Raw genomic sequence first — 18,487 nt, 5'->3', positions numbered from 1 at the left:
GGGACAGGAGGGTGCGGATTGGAGCTCCGGTGGGATTGGCCTTTTTTTTAAGACCCCCCTTGGACCCCCACGTGGCCCGTATTCTGCCACCGATGCGCTAGACGTATAAAGAAAGGCTTCCACGTATAAGTATGCAGAGAGGTTTGATACATTTTATAAAGGATTCGATACATGATGTTCTTTTTCAACAGGACTTGTCACCCATGGGGATTTCACATTAATGAGTATAGCATAAAAAATCTGTGGACATGGTTTAATTATTCATTAGAATATAAAATCATTTTAATAATTAATTTCCGTAAAACAGCTTTGGAGCGTATTACAAATAGAGATCTGATACAAGATTCATGGGATCCCCTCTCCCCCAGGCTAAAACAAAGGCCGCCGAGTCCTTGTGCACGCCGGGAACCGTTCTAAGCACAACAGCCAAGTGGTATTCGTGAACAAACTCCTAATAAAATATATTAACTATTTAAAAACTATTAAGACTATTAAAACCATTTATTATTTATTAATAAATGATTATATTATTAAATTACTTATTATTAAATCTCATAAGTCACAGAACCCCCAAGTAAAAAATATTTAAAAGCCACCCTTGGGAATCCATTTGTTATAACAAAGTAAATAAATACATCCAAATATTTCTCAAAGATAAAAAAATGATTTAAATGGCACTTAGGTCCCCAAAGAACAACTAAAGGGAGCCAAGCCTTATCCTAAATATTATATATATCGCCCTGTGCGCACCGCGGGTCAATTCCTATAAGAAAATGGAATATACAGAAAAGCAACAAAAGCATTAAATCAGGAGTTAGCTCTGGGTTGTGTGACCCTGAGAATCTACCCCTTTCCCCCCCAAGACCCTAAAACTGGGGTAATAAACCTGAGAATCTGCCCATTCACCCGGAGACCCTGAGAATCTGCCCATTCACCCGGAAACCCTGAGAATCTGCCCACTCACCCGGAGACCCTGAGAATCTGCCCAGAGACCCTGAGAATCTGCCCATTCACCCGGAGACCCTGAGAATCTGCCCATTCACCCGGAGACCCTGAGAATCTGCCCATTCACCCGGAGACCCTGAGAATCTACCCATTCATCCGGAGACCCTGTGGATCTACCCATTCACCCGGAGACCCTGAGAATCTGCCCATTCACCCGGAGACCCTGAGAATCTGCCCATTCACCCAGAGACCCTGAGAATCTGCCCATTCATCTGGAGACCCTGAGAATCTGCCCATTCACCCGGAGACCCTGAGAATCTGCCCATTCACCCCGAGACCTTGAGAATCTGCCCATTCACCCGGAGACCCTGAGAATCTGCCCATTCACCCCGAGACCCTGAGAATCTGCCTATTCACCCCGAGACCCTGAGACGGGGGTAAAAACACTGAGGCTCAGGGGCAAATCTTCTGATTTCCCCGGTATGTTTATGTCTCTGTACGATGCACGCTCTCCTGCTCAGACTAATATATAGTTTTTCCGTGGAATCCATTAAACAGAACACTCTCGCTCCAGCTGGGACGTCGCTCTAATACTGCAGAGGTCTCAAATATAGCTTCAGAAAATAGAAATACAAGCGTCGACATGCAGGAGCGTTTAGTTTCAAGAAGCAATCTCAGCTCGAGCAATTCTGTGTTCTGTTGAAGTTACGGGAGAAGCCAGAACAGGACGTTCAGCTTTAGAAAATGTTAAACATCGCCCCCCCCAAACCCTTTATCTTCCTTCGGTGCGGGGAAGCCCTATAGCTGGTGGTCTCTGGTCTCCATCTCCTATAAAGGCAGCTTTTCCCAGAGGTGAGAGGGGGCATCCTATCCAGATGGAAATTATCAGTTTAAAAAAAAATATTATTCACCTAAAAAAATAATAAACGCCCTTATTGTTCTCTCTCCTCTCCATTGGAAAGCTGGTCATGATGCCCCCTACTAAATTACCCAGAATATCAGGTCTCGGTTTGAGGGGCGCACGTCCTCCCCCTCTACCAACAAGTGGAGAAAGTATTTAACTTGACAATTATTATATAACTCGTTTAATGACAAAAACAAGTATTAGGGGCATTTAATGACCTCGAAAGCGTTCTGGATGTATTGGGCATTATATGAGCAGATCACAGAAAAGGACATATATATATATATATATATATGTATATATATATTTTGGTGGAATCTTGAGGGTCTTCTGTGTAATAAATACCAATTTCACAGCTTTGTCTCAAGAGCTTACAATCTGTTACATAGATGATGCCCCAGAAGCATTCAAAAGATTATTCAAAACTCATTTAGATTCCATCTGTAAAGTTTCAGAATCTCAATTAGTTCTTTTTTGAACTTTAATAATTAGTACAAATTAATGTTTTCTGAACACTATGATGTCACACATGTTTCCATGGCTACCGGCTGTCCAAGTCCCTCTGGCATTTAATTATAAGACAGGTGATATTTTACTTTGGAGAAACGAACAGCTCATGAACTTCCAGGGGTTGATTTCGAGCCGCGAGGGTAATAATTCCAGTGTCCCCTGCACCGTAATGCTGGGGTCATACGGATGATCCTGGGGGGGGGGTTCCGGTCCTTTCCGCTACTAACCATGGTTTGTAATGCGCAAAAAGTTGAGATGCTATTTTTCTAACCATTAAAAAAGTTCTGAAATAAAGAGCCCGCGCCTGGTGATTTCATCATAAAACACGGAGTCTCGTTAACCTTCCGAGTGTTTTAGATAAGGGGCCAATTTCATACGGGTTACATTGAGATGTTTCATAAAGAGATGGAGAGATCTCAATATCTGGAGGAAAGACGAGAGAGATGGGGAGAGAAGAGAGAGAGGGGGATGGGAGAAAAAAGAGATGGGGAGAGAAGAGAGAGCGGATGGGAGAAAAAAGAGACGGGGAGAGAGAGAGGGGATGGGAGAGAAGAGAGGGGATGGGAGAAAAAAGAGAGACGGGGAGAGAGGAGAGAGAGAGAGAGGGGATGGGAGAGAGAGGGGATGGGAGAGAAGAGAGAGATGGTGAGAGGAGAGAGAGAGGATGGGAGAAAAAAGAGACGGGGAGAGAGAGAGGGGATGGGAGAGAAGAGAGGGGATGGGAGAAAAAAGAGAGACGGGGAGAGAGGAGAGAGAGAGAGAGGGGATGGGAGAGAGAGGGGATGGGAGAGAAGAGAGAGATGGTGAGAGGAGAGAGAGAGGATGGGAGAAAAAAGAGACGGGGAGAGAGAGAGGGGATGGGAGAGAAGAGAGGGGATGGGAGAAAAAAGAGAGACGGGGAGAGAGGAGAGAGAGAGAGAGGGGATGGGAGAGAGAGGGGATGGGAGAGAAGAGAGAGATGGGGAGAGGAGAGAGAGAGGATGGGAGAGACCAAGGACTGATTAAGGTTTCAGTCTTTACAGCAGGAGAAACGGGGACTAGACGGGGGCCAGATGGGGCCGATCTGCCGACAGGCTCTGGGTTTCAATGGGATACAGAAATCACTGAGTTGTTAATGCTCTTTACTGTAGATTTACAAACATCGTTATAATCCACACTCTAATTGTGAGACTATATGTTGCTACCCGTGAAACCTCCTAGGTCTCTCTCTGACCCTGAACGGCCAGCCCGCCCCGCGGGTGAGTTTAGGTGTCGTTTATATTCACCGGTTGTACATGTACTTTTCTCAATGGTTACGTCTTCATTTCAGCGAATCATTCCACGTGGCCGTTCGCACATTCTAGATGATTAGCCGAGCGATCTATAATCTTATATGCGCGGAGGTCCACTCGTCCCTGATGAGAAGGGTCATCGAAGCGGCTTCCATCAGCGCTGTATGCGGGGGTCTCTCGCAGCCCCTATACGAGGAAGGGCGATGTATGTTTACGGAGCAGCCTCTACATCGCAAGACACTCGACGCGTCCCGAAGGACCTCATTGAAAAGCAGCGCTAAGTACGCGCCGCCTTCCCTAATTACGGACCGCCGGCGAGCCGAGAGATCCCATCTGGGCTGGTTCTTCAAGACCAAAGCGGCTGATTGAAATGGAAATTATCCGGGGGTCCGAGTCCCTCTGATTGCGGCGTATCGCGGCGTGAGAGGCTATCAGCCAGGGGGAGGTCGGCCATGACAGATGGGGACACTCACAGAACCTCAAGGATAGATGGCGAATATTAAAGCTCGCCTCGCTCAACAACTTTTTATCCAAAAAGGATTACGACGCGGCGTCAAAAAGCCGGGGGGTCCGCAGACCCCTCATTTAACCCTTTTCTAAATTAAAGGTCAAACGATCCCATGAAAGGTCCCTTTCTTACCCAACCCCTATTTTATTGGATTAAAAAAAGGACAAATTGCCCCCCCAAAAAAAAGAGAAACACTTGGGGGGAATGCAATAAATTCCAGAAGTTTTTATTATTTATTTTTTATTATATTATAAAAAATATATATATATATATATATTTATATTATATATTATATTTATATTATATATATTTTTTATATATTATTATTTTATTATTATTATTTATTATTATTTACTGATTTAAATAGCACCAACGTGTTCCGCAGCGCTGTACAAGGAAGGTCCTTCTGTGAAATGAACGTTTGCAGCCTGTGTTTGTCTGTTAAAAAGTCTATTTTTCCAGAATGTGAAAATAAATATTTCATCGCCGAATAAACCTCCTTCGCCCAGCTCTGCGGGGGTGAAATAACGGGGCGAGAGAGAAAAAAAACTACCAGCCGATAGCAAAATTCCTTTATTTTATTTCCTTCTCTCCACGTTTATTAAATGGACAAGAAAGGGGATTTTGGATAATATTCCGGGTGCTAAAAAATACGGTGTGTTAATGTGGAGCAGTTACCATGACAACCAATGGAATGTTCTCGCTAAGTGCTCTGGACTCCGCACTTTGCCTCGGATTTGCTCTTTATGCTAAGCAGTGAACGCTGGCTGTCTGGGGACGTCTGTCTCAGCTCGGGGGGGGGGACTGGACAAACATTGAAAATAAAGAGCATCGGATGTTCTTTCCGCCGCTCACTCGGGACCATCGGGGCTGTTTGTGCGAGCGAGTGACAGATGTGCGTCTTCATATAGAGCCCTGGAAACCTCATCTTAAGTGTCTGCGATGCAAAGTGAATCAATGCCGAGGAGAGCAACGTGAATAATGAACAAAAAGAACTTGTATATCTTGGTAGACAAGTGGAACAGCCTCCCAGCAGAGGTGGTAGAGGGTAATACAGCGAGGGGATTAAACATGCATGGGATAGACATCCGGCTCCTGAATCTAAGACGAGACCAACGACTGATTAAGGTTTGAGTCTTTACAGCGGGAGAAACGGCCGACTAGATGGGGGCCGGATGGGGCCACATTGTCTGCTGCACGGCTCGTGGGGTGGGACCGAGTGTCCGCTTTATTTTAAACTGATTGGAGACTCATAAATAATCGTTAGAATTCTTTTCCCAGGAAGCTCAGGAGTCGGGTTTTGGGGTCTGAAGGTTCTCAAAGGCCTCGTCTTCTGTTTAGAGAAGAATCGTTCCGATGACGGAGGTGAAGCCGCTGTTTGGTGCGACGTCGCGTTTCCTTATCGCGGTTCTCTAATCACAGAAGGAACGGGTTAATAAGACGATGTCTCTCTAAATGTTTCCAGGAATTCTAGAACAAATAATCCCGTAACGCGCCAGGAACGTTTCTAAAGGTGTTTAGAGCTTTTCGCCCGCATGTGTTCCGAAAATTTCAGGGAATTGATTGGTGTAAAAGTATCACAGAAAAGTCTGCCGGCAAATCGGCCCCATCCGGCCCCCGTCTAGTCGCCCGTTTCTCCTGCTGTTACGACTCAAACCTTAATCAGTCGTTGGTCTCGTCTTAGATTCAGGAGCCGTATGTCTATCCCATGCGTCTTTAATACCCTCACTGTGGTACCCTCTACCACTTCTGCTGGGAGGCTGTTCCACTTATCCACCACCCTCTCAGTAAAGTAAAACCTCTTTCATTTACACGTAAAATTGAAAAAAAACCACACAAATAAAATGCAATTTCCATAAAAAGCTCATCTACTTACATAGTTGGAAGAAGAGTGATGTGTTTTTAGGTTGCATTAGACAGTGAGCTTCCATGACCACTTTGGACTTTTCTTACTGTTTATTATTAATAGGGGAGAAATAACTAAATGGGGAGGAATAATTGTGAAGATCCTGGAAACAGGAAGTTCAAATGACTGCTCCCCTGGTATATAAAAAGACTGGTTTCTATTCTAGCTCATATTTATTGCTTATAACGTCGTCACCTGGGCTTATTCAGTGCTTAGAGCTGTAAAGATAATTCCTCCCCGTCTGAGGTTATGTAGGAATAATGAATTCTCCGTTCAATACAACAAAATCAATAATAACAACAATTCCAGAAACTTCTCCAACTTTTACGCGACGATCAATAATAAACTTTGAGCCTAGAACATTCCGTACGGAGAGGCGATCGAAATCTATACCCTCCAACCCCCCACTCCGGCTCTTCTTGGGTTAAATAAGTGGAGAAATGGGGGGGGGCAGATTGATCCCACCTTATGATAAAGAAAAGGAGAGCTTATAGACAAAGCAAATAAATTGACGCCGTCTGCAGAAAATGATAAAATTGTTTGTCGCCAAGGAAACGACTAAAGAGTGAAATAAGTGGAAAGACTCCCGAGATCCGCAGATTTCACTGCCTGTTATCTACTATTCCAGCCCAAATAAGTGCTTAACGATCCGCGCTTTACCTAGAAAGACTCTGGAACTTAAGGTCACTCATTACGGGTACGAATGACACAATTTTACTAGTTATACCTAGAAATGCTCTAGATTTTCACATCCCTTGTTGGGGGCGAAATAATGATAATAACTAACACTATCTGGGCGTTATCTAGAAATAATCTAGAACTTGAGATCACTTATGAAGGGTAAGAATGACATGACATTAACGAACACTATCCAGGCTTTATCTAGAATGAATCTGGAATTTGAGGGTAAGAATGATCTGATATTAACGAACACTATCCAGGCTTTATCTAGAATGAATCTGGAATTTGAGCGTAAGAATGATATGATATTAACGAACACTATCCAGGCTTTATCTAGAATGAATCTGGAATTTGAGGGTAAGAATGATCTGATATTAACGAACACTATCCAGGCTTTATCTAGAATGAATCTGGAATTTGAGCGTAAGAATGATATGATATTAACGGACACTATCCAGGCTTTATCTAGAATGAATCTGGAATTTGAGCGTAAGAATGATATGATATTAACGAACACTATCCAGGCTTTATCTAGAATGAATCTGGAATTTAAGCGTAAGAATGATATGATATTAACGAACACTATCCAGGCTTTATCTAGAATGAATCTGGAATTTGAGGGTGAGAATGATATGATATTAACGAACACTATCCAGGCTTTATCTAGAATGAATCTGGAATTTGAGGGTAAGAATGATATGATATTAACGGACACTATCCAGGCTTTATCTAGAATGAATCTGGAATTTGAGGGTAAGAATTATATGATATTAACGAACACTATCCAGGCTTTATCTAGAATGAATCTGGAATTTGAGGGTGAGAATGATATGATATTAACGAACACTATCCAGGCTTTATCTAGAATGAATCTGGAATTTGAGGGTAAGAATGATATGATATTAACGAACACTATCCAGGCTTTATCTAGAATGAATCTGGAATTTGAGCGTAAGAATGATATGATATTAACGGACACTATCCAGGCTTTATCTAGAATGAATCTGGAATTTGAGGGTGAGAATGATATGATATTAACGAACACTATCCAGGCTTTATCTAGAATGAATCTGGAATTTGAGGGTAAGAATGATATGATATTAACGGACACTATCCAGGCTTTATCTAGAATGAATCTGGAATTTGAGGGTAAGAATGATATGATATTAACGAACACTATCCAGGCTTTATCCAGAATGAATCTGGAATTTGAGCGTAAGAATGATATGATATTAACGGACACTATCCAGGCTTTATCTAGAATGAATCTGGAATTTGAGCGTAAGAATGATATGATATTAACGAACACTATCCAGGCTTTATCTAGAATGAATCTGGAATTTGAGGGTAAGAATGATATGATATTAACGAACACTATCCAGGCTTTATCTAGAATGAATCTGGAATTTGAGCGTAAGAATGATATGATATTAACGGACACTATCCAGGCTTTATCTAGAATTAATCTGGAATTTGAGGGTGAGAATGATATGATATTAACGAACACTATCCAGGCTTTATCTAGAATGAATCTGGAATTTGAGGGTGAGAATGACATGATATTAACGAACACTATCCAGGCTTTATCTAGAATGAATCTGGAATTTGAGGGTAAGAATGATATGATATTAACGAACACTATCCAGGCTTTATCTAGAATGAATCTGGAATTTGAGCGTAAGAATGATATGATATTAACGGATACTATCCAGGCTTTATCTAGAATGAATCTGGAATTTGAGCGTAAGAATGATATGATATTAACGAACACTATCCAGGCTTTATCTAGAATGAATCTGGAATTTGAGCGTAAGAATGATATGATATTAACGGACACTATCCAGGCTTTATCTAGAATGAATCTGGAATTTGAGGGTAAGAATGATATGATATTAACGAACACTATCCAGGCTTTATCTAGAATGAATCTGGAATTTGAGGGTAAGAATGATATGGTAGGGATCCTTTCCATTGAAATGACTCTTTTGGGGCATCGCTAATTTAAAGCCCCCCTTCCCAGCGTTTATTATCCACAGGGGTCCCCGTTTAATGGTTCTGTGGTCTTTGCGGCTCCGGAGCATTCGTTACAAAGTATCTAAAAGTATTTTTCCGCATTTGCCGTTAGTTTTCCATTCACAGCGAAGCGATCTGTCATTTAAAATTAAATAATTTCCCCGCAATAAACACCCGGAGCGACGTCTGCAAAATGATCCCGTTAACGCGGTGAGCGCACATTTATTTAACGTTCCTCGCGGCGACGGAGCTTTCTGGAACATGTTCCGCTCCAGGGGGGCAGTAGTTACCCCTGGGGTATTACAGTCACCAGCAAGAGAACAAAGACGTCTATATCTGCTGTGCTTTAAGAGTTAACTGGTAATCAGTATTTTAATCCAGAATATTAGTTTTATTATTATTTTTACTACTATTATTTTTATTACTATTATTATTGTTATTATTATTAAAACTTTGTTTATGGCATTTCCAAAATGTCTGGGATTGATACATCTAGAATCAGGTGAAAGCAGGACAAGTGAAGGGTTAATTTCCATCATTTATGCCCATTCTGTGTTTTTTCCCCCTTTTTCCGCGGATTTATGGCACGTCCTTAGATGATGAAACCTTTAGGTTCCGTCAGTAGCGATCGGACCTTCGCAGTCCGGTTCCCCCACTCATTGCGGGTAAGGCTGCTCCGGCACGAGGACGGCATCTGGATGCCGATAACGAAGCAGAAGAGCCCCTCGGCCGTTACCTGCAGCTTATTTCTGCTCTATTAGATAAACACAGAGAGTTATCGGAGCATCTAATAACTGCCTGCCGCCTGCACTCTAATCCCTCGCCTGGGAAATTACTGCAGTTCGGATACGCGATCGTAACCGGGGGGCTAAGCCATAAAATTAAGGATATGGGCGCTGGGGAAGCCAAAAAATTGCATGGGGGGGGGCAGTAAACTGCATGGGGGGGGCAGTAAAATGCATGGGGGTCAGTAAGATGCATGGAGGACAGTAAGATGCATGGGGGGCAGTAAAATGCATGGGGGCAGTAAAATGCATGGGGGACAGTAAAATGCATGGGGGATAGTAAGATGCATGGGGGACAGTAAGATGCATGGGGGACAGTAAGATGCATGGGGGGGACAGACAGTAAAATGCATGGGGACCCTCCCGGAGTCGAGTAGACATTTTAGCCATTCTTTCGGGTCCCACCATCTCTCGCTGACGTTCCATGCATAGTGAGCTCTGATGCTGAGGAGCACCCAGTAATCTCGAGTTGGACTACAAGGCAATGCATTGATGTCTTTCCTCTGCAACCCTTGCCAGGCTGGGTTAGGGTTGCCATATCAGCGCCCCCCCCCAGACACATCTATTCTGTACATGTTGCTGCCGACCACCTATATATATAGTCTTCTCTGCATTGAGGGGGCTGTATGAGCATGCGCAGATCCGATGTGCTGCAGTCCCACTGACTGCGATGTGTTTACCGCCTGCGCTCATTACTCCCCCTGCGTCCGCTGTTCTGCGTATCCGGGGTTGTTTTTTTTTGCAGGAATTGATTACTCGTCGCGCCTCCTGTTGGGATTTTGTTAGAAATTTTTGCTGAAGGAATAAACAATTTATTTAGCTTCTGGTTTCTGGCCTCTGCCTTTTCCTGCCTCTAATTTGCCGAAGCGGCGCGACTCTCTGCCAGCAGGAACCATTCGATTTTCCGTTAAACCTTAAACCACCAGAAAAACATTTTATTTGGGCTCATGGCAGAAATGGGCATTTAAAAGCTTAAAAAAAGGGTCATTTATATAGCGTTTGGGTTATGAAAATGCTGAACGGCTCGCAGACAAAAGTTGGAGTCCCAGATGGGAATTCAATGGGGTCCAATAGAGGGACTGTGCTGCTTACAGCAGGATACTTGGGAGGTATGTGACACATTCTGAAAAAGCATTCTGTACATGCGCAACCTGCAGAATACCCTAAAAATAAGGCTAGGATGGAAAGCTGGTCTAAAGAGCTAGCACTCTACATCAAGAAAGGGGGGTGATTGCATTAAATGTGGAGTATAGGTGCCCCTTAACGCTGCAAGGGCAAAAAAAAGACAAAAAAGAATGAAATGCTAATTGTATATTTCCGTGGCCGATAAACACAGAAGGAGTTCATCATTTTGCAATCAGATAAAAGGAGGAAAAAGTAATTGGATCGTTTGACAAAATCATCAAAATCTTATTGAAATTTTCCCCTGGATACAATCATTAAATCAGAAGGGACCGAAAATTAATATATATACACATATATACACATATATATATATATATACACACATACACATATATATATATACACACACATATATACACATATATATACACACATATACACACACACACACACATATATATATATATACACATATATATACACATATATATACACACATATACACACACACACACACATATATATATATACACATATATACACATATATACACACATATATACACATATATACACATATATACACACATATATACACATATATACACACATATATACACATATATACACACATATATACACATATATACACATATATACACATATATACACATATATACACACACATATATATACACATATATACACATATATATACACATATATACACATATATATACACATATATATATATATACGCTTCAGGCTATGTAATAGATAAAGGGATACAATGTTACATACAGCGCTGCGGAATATTTTGGCACTATATAACAAATAAATAATATTTATAATTATATCATACAGAACAATATTTTACTAGCAATTTATATATATATATACAAAATATAAATGATAAATAACTCGTTAATTCATCTGACTTTTTTACATTATTCTAAATGAAACCAGTGTCCGGCTGTGTCAAAGTTTGGCTGGTAACGAGGCGTTAGAGGCACAGAAGGGAAAAGAAATCATTTGTATTTGCAGCAGTAATTTGATTTAATTAAAAGACTAATTATAACTTGCTTATTTGGGGAAATGACGCGCATTAAGCATATTGTTAAATATAAAATGACGTTAAATTGCCCCAGAGTGTGCCAGCGACCCTCGCAGACAGGTGCTAATGATGTGCGAGTGACGTCGGCCGATCCTGGGGGGCTGCCAATTATTCTCCATGATTTGGGGATGCCAGAGTCACGTGATTTCAATATCCGAGGGGCTTCGTGCTCCTTGTCATCAAAAGAGTCCAAAATCAAGAGGAATTTACCCATAACGTATGTGCTTGGCAATGAATGGGTGTCTCCCGCTGTAAAGCGATATATATATATATATAATATGATAAGGTTTTGGTTCCCGTTGGGTTTCTATTTGGGAACTCTTGGTTGAAGTGACCGCGCTGTCTGTGGCCGTCTCTCCGGGTTCGCGTTCGGCCATCGTGAGCGAGAGCAGGGGGTGCAAACCATACGTGGTCCTCGTAGGATGGCGCAAGCGTCTGCCGCCTGACAGCTTCAAAAGGAGACATTGAAGCAGAAACCAGCGGAAGTTTCATCAGATTGGGTTCCAGAAGCTTTTAAATTACAGTAAATGGGAGACAGAAACCCACCAAAGCTAAGCGTGGCTGACCTGGGGACCCATAGGCAATGCCAACAGCTCACAGTGAATCAAAGGGAATGGAAACCATTTCCAGCAGATTGTTGGTATTCCCGTATTCCAGCCTTGAAACGCAAGGGGTCGTTACTGTGGAGAACCCCAAAGCCTACGGTGCTAGAGAAGATCTACCCCTCTGATCGGGGCAGCTCTGTTGGCAAAGTCGGCCTTCTTATAAAAACACACAGACGCTCCATACCTAGAAGCGCGATATCGATTAATTTTCCTATTTGTCCCCAAATTAAACCAACATTTTGTTTGACTAGACATGAATTGATGAAGTCCTAAACCTTTGGCCAGATGACAGTTTCCGAGGGCTGGCTCAGAAGGTCCTCGCTTAACCAATTTGTTCAGGAACAAAATCACACGGATTTGGAGTCTTTGACCGGGGCTCATGCCCTGCTTGGGGGCAATTAAGTTTAATTAGAAGCCGGCTGAAAGTAATGCTACAAGAATCCAGGGATTTGAACCAGGCGGCGACCTTCTGAAAATCCTTTGCGGGTTCTGAGCGATTCCTCTAATGAGGCTCGGAAAGTTTGCCGATAAATAAATCATTAGAAGAGCGCGAAGCTCTCAGAACCGGCGCTCACCTGCGACCCTGAGAAATACTTCCCAGCCTCGGAAGATCCTCGGCGTGGAGCGCGTATCGGGCAGGGGTAAGACCAAGACCAAGAAACGAGCTTTTACTGCAAAAACAGGGTAATAAGATGGGACCGACGGTCCGTATCTCATAAATGGTCCTCTGGAGTTATTGCCCCATCCTGCTCAGGATCCCCTGGAAGGTTTAAAGCAGGGGTTCTCAAACTGCGGCCCTCCAGCTGCTGCAGGACTACATCTCCCATACTCCTCAGCCAGCCCCTTAGCTGAAGGAGCATTATGGGAGATGTAGTCCTGCAGCAGCTGGAGGGCCGCAGTTTGAGAACCCCTGGTTTAAAGAGCAGCACAGGTGGGTCAGAGGTCCTCTAGAACTTATCAAAAGCCTTCAAGGCTGAGTTATTATCTCATAAATGGGGCATAAAGCCACGTGGAGCTAAATGCCAATACCGAGCACAAAAAGAGGAGAGCCCCAGGTGGAACCATTACACGGCCATCTCTGGTCCTCTGGAGTTATTGCCCCATCCTGCTCAGGAACCCTTGGAAGATTGAAAGAGCAGCACAGGAGGGTCAGAGGTCCTCTAGAACTTATCAAAGACCTTTGAGGTTGCGATACATTGTACCGGTTCTGTTTCTTTTCTATATGTTTTAATCAGGTGGTTTTCTCCCGACGGCCGCAGAGTTCTTGGCTGCTTCGAGGCTTCACGCCGACCCCGCGATGCGGCTGGAATCACGCATTCGGAGAGATGATTAGACCTCGCGTCAGCTTCCCTGTTATCTGCGAGAAGAAAGTTCTCACCAAAGCCTTTTCTTCATCTTATTTTTTCCGCTAAGCTTGTTAGATGGTTGTTTGCGAGAAAGCGGCGGCTCTGATTTTACGCGGACGTGTATCGCCCGATCGGAGTTTCAAGGTTAATGAGATTTGCACCTTTTTAGTAATTTCTGCTTTGGGAAAATGTGGCAAAGATTGATTCCGACTCATATATTTAATATGTTTTATTAATCTTTTAATTACAATCTTTATAGACAGAAAGCGAAACACATCACAGAAAATCTTCCATTAACGCTGGATTTTTGTCCCGGATGTGGTTAGGGCCACAAATTAATGAAACGGAGACCCCCGGGGTGGATGTTCTGTCCAGATTCTGAAATTATTATTTTTTTGATTTCTAGAAAGAAAGAAGACACTGAAGATTGACTTTAGCAGGCGAGTCTTCTTCATCAAGGACCATGGATGGAGCTCCACAGAAACTTGGGCCAGACCACCACACTAGCGAGGGCCACATCTTCTACCTTCACCGACTGGTGATGATCTTTAGCAGGGGTAGTTTCCTGGGTTTTATGGGCAACTACCGAGCCTCTGGGGCAGTTTGTGTCTCCAGCCTCCCACCCAACATGTCTCTCTGCGAATTCCAGACTTCGACCTCCTATCTACTCAACCCTTCTGTGGAGGATCTTCACCTTCACCAGCCCCTTAAGATGAAATAATCGTTGGGGGGTGGGGGCAACGGAGAAGCAACTTGGTCCACCGGTGTTCACAGTTACAATGTTCATCCAGGAACCGAGGGTGAGAGGGCAACGAGCCCGCCAGCATCCTGCCATAAATTCTTCTGCTGCTTTATGTTACCTTATATCAACTTCGTATTTCTTGGTAGGGCTTTCAATTTCTCCCAGAAACCCTCAAATTACCCTATATTAGATTTTTTCCGGGGTTCACACGTTCCGTGGGGTTTGTGTCTTCTCACCTTCTTGACGGGATCTCTCCTAAAATCTGCTCGCTCGGCTCAAACCCCTATGGACGGAGAGGCTCGTTTGTATGGAAATATGTGAATGTGCAAGAATAATAAAACAGATGGAAATGTACTTTTTTTGGTAAAACACTAACGGGTTCGATTTATTGGCCGAGACAGCGTTATTTCCGCGTCCCGCTGAGATATTTAAGGTAATTGATATGCTAAATATCTGCCTTCTGCTCTGCTGATTTCTGTTAAACAGGTTCTCGTGTTACCGACGGCAACCTTAACGATTGTAACGAGTTAAAATGATTGATCCGGATGAGACAGTAAAGCGTAATTGCCTGGAAGATTAATAAAAATCACTTTAACCCTTTGGATTCCTAATTATTGGCCTCTTTAACAAAGGGCAGGGGGGAAGTTTACTTCAAAGGAGGAGAAAAGGTACAACAAGAGACCAGAATCTAACACTAGAGGTGCAGAGGCTGAGATGGGATGGAAGGAAGTTTTACTTTACTGAGAGGGTGGTAGATACGTGGAACAGCCTCCCAGCAGAAGTGGTAGAAGGTAATACTTTAAGGGAATTTAAACATGCATGGGACGGACATATGGCTCCTGAATCTAATCTTTACAGCAGTTGAAAAGGCAGCTAGACGGGCCGTCGGGGGCCGATCCGCCGGCAGGTTCTGAGTTTTTATGTGGAATGGTCGGCGTCCGCGAGTCAGAAGACGTTTTAGCGAATTTGACACAATGACAGGTGGAAGTAATTGTCATCATTGCATTTTATGGCTTGCCAGGCATCCCCCGAATAAAGCAGCAAAAGCGAACGTCTGGCCGGTGTCTGCGGCCCCTGGGAGTGATGTTCCCTTCAGCTCCGTACTCAACGAGCCACAAGTCTGGAAACTGCCAGACGTCTCACAAATGAATTCCATCAATCTGGAAGAACAAGAAGGATGGAGAGAAAGCATCGGCTCTTTCTGTTGGGAATCATTAAATCCTCTCCTGGCTAATCGGGATTTACAGCTCTCTGGACAGCTCTATTTTCACAATTTAACCACTTGTGAGCCTTTCCAGTTTCTTTCCGGTGGTCCGGGTCACGTGGCACGTGGTGCACTCTTGGCTCAGGTGGCTTCAATCAAACATCACATCATCCAAAAGAATGTTCTTACTGGAAGTGTGAAATCCACAAATTACCAAAAAAAACACATAAAACCTAGAAAACCTAGAACCTCCCGGCAGATCAGCCCCATTCTGCCACAGTCCCTAGCTGGGGGGAGATTATTATTAATTAATAATAATATTAATAATAATAGTCTCTAGAGGCTGAGCAACTTTGTCCCTAGCTTAATTAATAAAAATAATAATAACAATAATAATATAAATCCCCAGTGGCTGAACAACTTTGTTTCTAGATGGGGGGCATAAATAATAATAATAATAATAATAATAATAATAATAATAATAGTCTCTAGTGGCTGAGCAACTAGCTAAGCTAAGGAGGATAATTAATAATAATAATAATAATAATAGTAATAATAATATAAGTCCCCAGTTGAGCAACTTGGTCTCTAGCTAGGGACGGATTAATAATAATAATAATAATAATAAATCATAATAAATCCTCAGTGGCTGGGAAACTGGAGCAGCTTGGTTTCTGGTTGGGGTAATAATAATAATAATAATAATAATGATAATAATAATGATAATAATAATAATAATGAAAATAATAATAATAATAATAATGATAATAATAATAAACAGTGCTTCCGATGCTGGGTTTAGTGGAAGTTAATGGTCTCCCCGCCATGCGATGGGCTTTGCGGATGCTCTTACTGTATACAGAAGGCTCTTTCAGTATTTAGCACTCCCTTGCGCTGCGTTTCCGTGGCACGTCGCTGGAGGAGAAGGCCCGCTGGCTTGTTGATTAAGTGGCCAGCTTTGACGTAAAGACAGTCATAACCGCAGAGTCGCGCTGGGAGACGGTAATTATCCTTCATTTCATAAGGAAAGTGTTTGGTGAATAGAGATCAGTGATGGCTGTCGCTATCCCGGGCGCCGCAGAGATCAGGAGATCTCGCTGGCCAAAGGTAATTAGTTACTTAAAACGGGGATACGCGGCCCCCTGAATCCTAAAGCGCTGGGATTATCAGCGGCCGCGCCGGGTCGGGGGCAAATAACTACAACACTGCTACGATCCCACCACCCGTCGGACCAACACCGATCAGCGCGGGGTATTTAATGATGGTTTTATAAACACGCAGGGGATACAGTGAGGCGCTTTCATCTACAACTAAACCAGCGAATCAGCAGCTTTATGATAAATATGGATGATTTTAAACCCGTCGCACATGCTGTCGGCTAATGTCAGGCGCCTGGATGCTTCTTAATCCATTTCTACTTTCTATCATTTAAGATTCTACTTAATGAGGTAATGAGGCCAGCCTGATATTTGAATTAAGCCAGGAATATAAAAAAACAAGAAAGACGGCTCCAGACAAGGATCGATTTGCGTCAAATCCAGATATTTGTGCCGCGATATCGCCCGACAGAAATAATGACAGGATTGGTCGACCGCGAGCGCGTAAAACTCAGAGAGGAAGGAACGGCACGGAAGAGGTTAATAAAACCTCCACCAGGACCAGAACTCCAGATGATCACATTTTAAAAATCTCTAAAAACTTTTAATACTTTGCCTTAAAAAAAGTCAGAATCCTCGGTATTTGGAGGAGTTTCGGAAACTGGAGTAAATCCTGAAATATGTGTCGGGGTTTTACCATTTTCAATCTTTATAAATCGTTATTAAAAATAAAATGTTTTTATTGGGCTTTTTTTGGGGGGGATTTCTTTACTAAATGACCTTTTACATGGGTGGGTTCAGAAGCCCCGCATGTCCTGAAAAAGCAATATATAATTTGTGGGTAAAATAAATCGGAGACGAGGAACATCCAGCTGATCGATACATCGCAAACGGCTCAAAACCCTTAAAGGATAAAATAGCTTTCACCCTTAAAGGGTTAACAATGCAGATATAGACCCGCTGTGTATTCTCTAAAATAACAACGAAAACCTATTATATATATTATTACTATTAATATTATTATTATTACTATTATTATTATAAGTATTCCAGTAGTATACAGCCTCCTGCTCCTTCCACCTGCTGCCTTTGTGATGTCACAATACACAGGTGACATCACAATAGGTGATGATGTCACGGAGGCTGTAAAGGGCCCTGACATTCCGGCAGTAGTTCAGTGTAGAAGTGAAGGAGCAACGATGGCTTCAAAGCAGATAAATCGCATCCAACTTCTAATGATTCTGATCCTCACCGCCCTGCATCCATCTGACTCAAACAGTAAGTACACCCATCACTCCCATCCATCACCGCCCTGCAACATCGCTGCCACTAAACCATCCTTCTATAGTGTGTAGTGCAGACAGGTGCCCTGTAACTCCCCCGAGCCCCATACCGGTTTTAACCCTTTTTTAATTTGAATGACAGCATCCTGTCTTGAATTTAATTGGGAATCTGCGTTTATTTCACCCAAATAGATAACATTATCATTAACATCCGAGTCACCTAATGACCTCACTAATCCCCCCATGTATGATGTAAGAGTGTTTATTTTAGGATTCTCATTTTATTGCTTGTTACTAAATGATCGTTATAAGGACGGTTTCAGAAGCCCTGCATGTCCTAAAAAACCTAATATATAATTTGTGGGAAAAATAAATGGGAGACGGGGAAGATCCGGCTGAAAAATCCATTGCAAGCGGATCAAAACCCTTCAACCCTAAAGGGTAAAAAT

Source organism: Spea bombifrons, chromosome 9 (assembly GCF_027358695.1).
Source record: "Spea bombifrons isolate aSpeBom1 chromosome 9, aSpeBom1.2.pri, whole genome shotgun sequence".
NCBI lineage: Eukaryota > Metazoa > Chordata > Amphibia > Anura > Pelobatidae > Spea > Spea bombifrons.
Note: the sequence above shows the minus strand (reverse complement) of the source record.